The following is a 6,656-nucleotide window of genomic DNA, read 5'->3' on the forward strand; positions in this document are numbered from 1 at the left end:
AAACAGAAAAATATAACATCCTGGTAGAAAAGCAATGAAAATTGTTAAATCTGTAAAACACACAACGAAATGCATAATTCAAAAAACAGGAAAAATGATGTCATATTAACCCAAAATTATTATTTTGTATTTTTAGGGACTTTTGTTAGAGCGTGTACTGTATGTCACACAAAGGTTTTCAGGATCCTGATGGTAAAGTGTAACAGCCTGTGTCTTGTGTTAATCTGGCCTATTTTTGTCTCGTCCTAGTGTATACTTTATATGCTGTAATAAACCCTGACAGAGAAGCACTTGCGCGCACACACACACACACACACACACACTCACACACACTCACACACACATAGAGTTGACTTGGAAGCACACTGTAATTAAGGCAGGTAGAGATTAGGAGGCTGAAATAGTCTCCTCGTTTTAACCAATAAGACATCAGAAACAAAGGTTATCCGAGTGGTCTCAGATGACATACACCAATGACATACTTTATAAAACTAAGTCATACTAACACACAAAATCACCATTATAAATGATTTTTTCCCTCTAAATTGAGGATGGGGGAAAAAAAAGACTTGGTAATCTAGTTATAAAAAAATGCAAGATGTAGATGAGTTCTTCAGAGTAGATGTTTCTTCATCATTGAGCATTACACCACTTGCTCAGCAATGGATGCTCTGCAGTGAATGGGTGCCGTCAGAATGAGAGTCCAAACAGCTGATAAAAACATCACAGTAATCCACAGTCCAGGAGGAGAAAATCTGTGTGTTTGTAAGAAACAAATCCATCATTGAGCTGTTTTTAACTTCAGTTGCTAATGGCAAATATGAGTCGTGAAGAAACTATTCCTTTAACTGACCGATCAACTTGATATACAATCAAGATTTCATGGCGTAGAAAGATTGTCCGTTTATTTAAATTCAGGGTTATTTTGTTTGTTTTTGGCTCCTTTGCCTCTGAATACCATTTATACTATGATACCATGGTACTGAAACTACTAGAAAATACTGTAAGGGTAGATTTTGTATTTATTTTTAAGTTTAAATGTATATTACTTCACATATTTTCATTTTTATTACCTTTATGATATCATATATTGTCATAATTCGTATTTAATCGTTTTTGAATGCACATGATCTGTTGAGCATTCCATAATGTGAGTAGGCTATAACCTATTATTAGATATTATATGTGTTAATTAAACAGTTTTGTTCTTCACTAAAAGCTGAGGACTTGAGGCATTCTAGCAACCCAGAAAACCCGAAATGTTCAACTGAAAGTCTGTAGTTTTTGTCTATTGGCTGCAGACGAGGAGGACCAGGGTAAAGGAGCAGAGAAACACCGACCACAGGAGAGAGCTGCAGTCTCCTCCGACTGTCACATTTACTGCGTTCATTTCAATCGCGGAGCAAGGAAAAGAAGGAAACTTTGCCTTGTTTTGTTTGGAGGCGACAGGAAAAGCTCGAACCCTCCAGACAAACAACCAAAAACAAGTCCAGATGTTTCATGTCTGGGGGTCACTGTCATACGAGACCAGACTAGAGGACTCATCCAGCTCTTCATCCGAGATCTCGCTTCATGTATTGATTTTTTTTTTTCTTTTAATGTATTTTAATATTTACAATCATTTTCTTCTTCATGTTTTCTTGGAATAATGAAAACGTTATTTTTCCTTCTGACTAAATTGGTCTGGCTGGTGAGAATGGAGCTGAAGTCTTGGAGGTCTTTTCCTGAGTTTGCTTGTTCTCTGGAATGATTTGACTGTGTTCAAACTCATCAGGATGCGACCGAGACAGAGACCGGTGAGAGCAGCTGTCAATCAAACACATGATACATTGTTTCATTGATGTGTGCCGCCGCTGCTGCATGCCAAAAAAAACACACACTAAATAAATAAAAGTATTTATTAATATATATTTAGTTATAATTGTTCGGGACTATTGAATATTTATTCTTTTAAAATCACTAACTTGTCAAACCGGGACTGTTAAGTTTGTTTGTTTGTTTATTATTTTTTAATTAAAAAGGCAAAGAAATTGATGAGGTTATGGCACCTATAGTGTAAATATATATAAATATGACTTATCAATCCTAAACTCATACCATAAATATTTACATTAAGTGAATAAAGACGTTTTATTTTTATAACTTTTTAATAATTTGCCCCAAAAAATATAGCTGGTCAGAAGCATCTAAATTAGAACATCCTATTGACTTCTATTGTTCTAAAGCTTTTTTTGATTATTACAAACTAATCCCACCCCTAAAAGAAAACGTTTTGCATTAGATTAATATCTAAAAATGCTCAAATTCATAATTAATGAATTACTTATAATTATGATTACAAATTAATCCCATAAAATGAAAACCAAATTACATTACAATAATAACAAAAAATATCAATTTCAAATTTATCATTATCATTATCACAGACTAACTGTACCCCTCAATAAACATATTTTGAATTAGAATAATAAAAAAACAAAAAACACAACTTTACCCCTAATTTTTTGCATCAAAATTTCCAAATTATTTTGATTTCAAGGATGTTCCCAAAGAGAGATTTTGATTCTGATTTTAGATTGTTTTAATATTTTTTAAATAAATCTTTTACGCTCACCGGCTGCATTTATTTGATACAATAAAAACAGTCATATTTTGAAATATTATTATGAATTAAAATAATGGTTTCCTATTTGAATATATATTAAAATGTAATTTATTCCTTTGATGTAAATGGGAATTTTCAGCAGCCATATTCCAGTTTTCAGTGTCTTTCAGAAATCATTCTGTGTTTAATTGATGCATTAAATTGATCAAAAGTGACAATAAAGACATTTATAAAGTTACAAAATATTTCTATTTTAAATGAGCTGTTCATTTGAGCTTTTAATTCCTGAAAAAATTATATCATGTATTTCACAAAAATATTAAGTAGCACAACTGATTTCAATAATGAGAAATGTGTCAAATCTGCATAATAGAATGATTTCTGAAGGATCATGTGATACTGAAAACTGGTGTAATGATGCCAGAAATTTAGCTTTGTGTCACAGGAATAAATTAAAATTAAATTGTAATAATATTTCACAATATTACCATTTTTCATTTTTTTTTATCAAATAAATGCATAATAAGAGAATTCTTTCAAAAACATAAAAAAACGTAATTAAAAACCTTTTTCCTGGTACAGTTATGAAACTGTATCATATACTATTGTAATACCAGAGCACGTGATGTATAGCATGTCACTGAATGATTAGCAGGCATACAGCATGTGGCTTGTTAATGTCACTGATGTCATTCTACATGCTTCTTCTATAATCAACCTCTTGGAGGCTCTTAACATCACTCGCTCTCCCCGCGGGGGGTATCTAAGGGACATTTTTATCCTGTGATGGAAACGGGCTTTCTCGAATCACGAATAGAGTTTTGTGTTGACTTTAATATGCTTGAACTTAAAGCACATTTAAGTTTTACTTTATATCTCAAACCACATAAACAGTCTTCTGCTGTATACTGCATTCAGTTGTTTTGTTGAATTGTTTCATTGGTGCTGCTGTGTGTAAGTGTTTCTGACTGATTATAGGTTAACACACCTGAGTTCATTTTGTCCTTCCACTGATAGGTGGATGTTTTGAGCCAGATGGACAAAGTTTACCTCTTTTTTCCTCACCACAGATCAAGAGTACAAAAAGGAAAAAGCATTTTTTTTTTTTTTATAATATTTTTTTTTTTTTGCATGCCATAAGTTGCTTTTCTGGACTTTTTCTCTTTAATTTGATATTTTGAAACAAATTAATTTGAGTTGAACATTATGGATCTGCACATCTGCTTAATTTGATCTGCATTGGCTTTTTTTCTTTTTTTGGCTGTTTTGGTATTGTGATTTAAATATTTTGTTACTCTCTTAAAATACACAGTTTTATAAGCAATATGTTATAAAGACACTTAATTTGCAACATTGACAGTGAATCGAAATAAAAATAGATACACAACAAAAGCTAAATCTAACAGTGCCGACACAGGATTATTTTGAGTTATGTTTTGTTATATTCATCAGATGCATTGACAAGCTCAGGTTCTGTATACCGTCGGTTTTTGTGTATGACATTCTCATAAACATTGTATTCTCATATTTACTGTCACATTATTACACAAAATCCACTGTTACCCAGTCTCTGTTTGTTTCATTTTCATTTATGTACATTACCCTTTTAGTGAAAAACAGTAAAAAAAGAAGAAAAGATAAGGGCAATACTTTTTTTTTTCTACCAGGCATTTTCGCATTTGTTTTACACTATGTGAATATGAACTGTTGGGGGATTTTTGTTTTACCATCATGTGAGTCACCTGAAAAAAAAAAAAAACGGTACAAAAAAGTAACCCCATTTTGCTGCTTTTTTTTTTTTGCCAGATAAACACATTAAAAACATTTAATTTAAGAACATCTCAAATTTAATTTAAATTTGCACTATGTGGTTATATAATTTAAATAATTGTACTATTTATAGTCTTAAAATATTTGGTTGCTGTTTAAAAAAATCTTGAATAAAAAATAAATCCTAAATGGTCAAATTTATCCAGAAAATGTAAAGTCTATCATAAGTAGCTATCTTGGATTCAGCCAGGCCTTTTAGTGTTTAAGTACCATCTCTAAATGATGTGTCTGAGGAAGAGTGTGGTCAGCGCTGAGCTGAAGGTCCTTTTCTGTAATCCGACTCGAGCGGTTTCCTCAGCAACAGAAGTGGCTTTGTTGTAATCATGCATCATTCATGAAAATAAACTCAGAGAACAGGCGAGACACTTTCTCTTTTCATGTTTAAATTATATAAAGGAATTTGATTATGAAGTACAGCAAGAACTCATTTTATTATGTTGTTTGTGTTTGCAGTATGTAGATATGTTTTTTTTTTTATTATTATTTCAAGACATTTGGGACGATGAAATCGAGCTTACACGAAGTGCTTCATCTTTTTTAGGATGGAAGAGTGTTTGCATTTGGTCTGTGAGTCGATGGGTGTACATGAGGATGATGAGGTCGGCGTGGACATGATCTGGTCCCTCTATAAGAGCGTCTTCCTCATCACCGCCAGCCTGGACGAGACAAAGAGAGCCATTGCACAGGTGAACATCCTGCCGTCTCAGAATGAGAAGAGAGAGATAGAAAAGAAGCAGAAAGAGAAATGTTTTGTGTGATGTGTTCAGGTCAGAGGTCAGAGTGGAGGCTTGTCATGTCCGGCCAGAGGAGTTCTGCATGTTCTCCTCATGATGGAGAAACAACGTGAGAACAAAGAAGAGGTCTTTTTATTAAATTTCATTCAATTGTCTATATTTCTCTTTTATTTCTATGGTTTTTTTTTCTTACTTATACTAAATAATCGAAATTAAAAACTAGAAATTCATTTAAAAAAAAAAAAATGTTGCAATGTACCATATGAAGGAATTAATGGGTTAATATGAAGGAATTTTTCACAGGTATTTTACCTGCATTTTGAATTGTGCATTTCATTGGGCTGTGTTTTAGGATTGAAGGAAATAATCTGAGCAAAAAACATACTTGTGATTGTCTGCCAGGACATTATCTATGGATTTTACAGTGAACCTCCATATTGTCAGATCTTTTGGGTGCTTGAATTCGAAAATCATGTCAAATTGTGAAATTAGATTATATTATATAAAATGTGAAGTTATATTGTTGCAAATTCAAGGATGTGAACGGCTTATATTTTCTGTAGCTGTACTGGGATCTCCAGATGTTGAAGGCTGGTAGAATTGATCATAAACAAAACACACAATCCTCAACAATCAACTTCAGCTCCAGACAACAGGTAGAAAATATCATATAATATGTGATCCTGGACCACAAACCAGTCTTAAATTGCTGGGGTATATTTGTAGCAGTAGCAAAAAGTACATTGTATGGGTCAAAATAATCCATTTTTCTTTTATGCCAAAAGTCATTAGGATATTAAGTAAAGATCATGTTCCATGGAAATATTTTGTAAATTTCTTACCATAAATTTATCAAAACTTTAAAGGCAATTTTCTCAATATTATGTTTTTTTGCACCCTCAGATTCCAGATTTTCAAATAGTTGCATCTCGGACAAATATTGTCCGATCCTAACAAATCATACATCGATGGAAAGCTTATTTATTCAGTATGCTGTATAAATCTCAATTTTGAAAAATTGACACTCAAGACTGGTTTTGTGGTCCAGGGTCACATATAATATAATTTGTATTATTGTAGCTTTGCACTCATTCACTCGTTTGTTAATCACTTTGGAGAAAGGTGTCTGCTAAATGTATGTGTGCATCTTTTGTGATTTATTTATTTTTTCTCTGGAAGCAGGATCCAGAGCAGTTTCGTATCTTGTGTCTTCAGAACAAAGCCAAGAGACTCTACACCAGGTCTCTTTAAACACACACTCTTTCATTCAGCTGCTCACAATCCCATTGAATAAAATCAGCGTATATACCTCCTGCTTTCTGTTCAGACTCGTTCTTGACGGCGTTTGGAGTGTCCTACCGTCTCTTTCTCAGAGAAACACTGGCATCATGCGACCGGCCAGGATCTGTCCCAGCACCACCGACATCCTGCAGCTCCTATATTACAAATATGAGGTCATCAGAGAGTGACTGTACAGAGAGATGTTG

This window comes from Barbus barbus, assembly GCF_936440315.1.
Source record: "Barbus barbus genome assembly, chromosome: 23".
Lineage (NCBI taxonomy): Eukaryota > Metazoa > Chordata > Actinopteri > Cypriniformes > Cyprinidae > Barbus > Barbus barbus.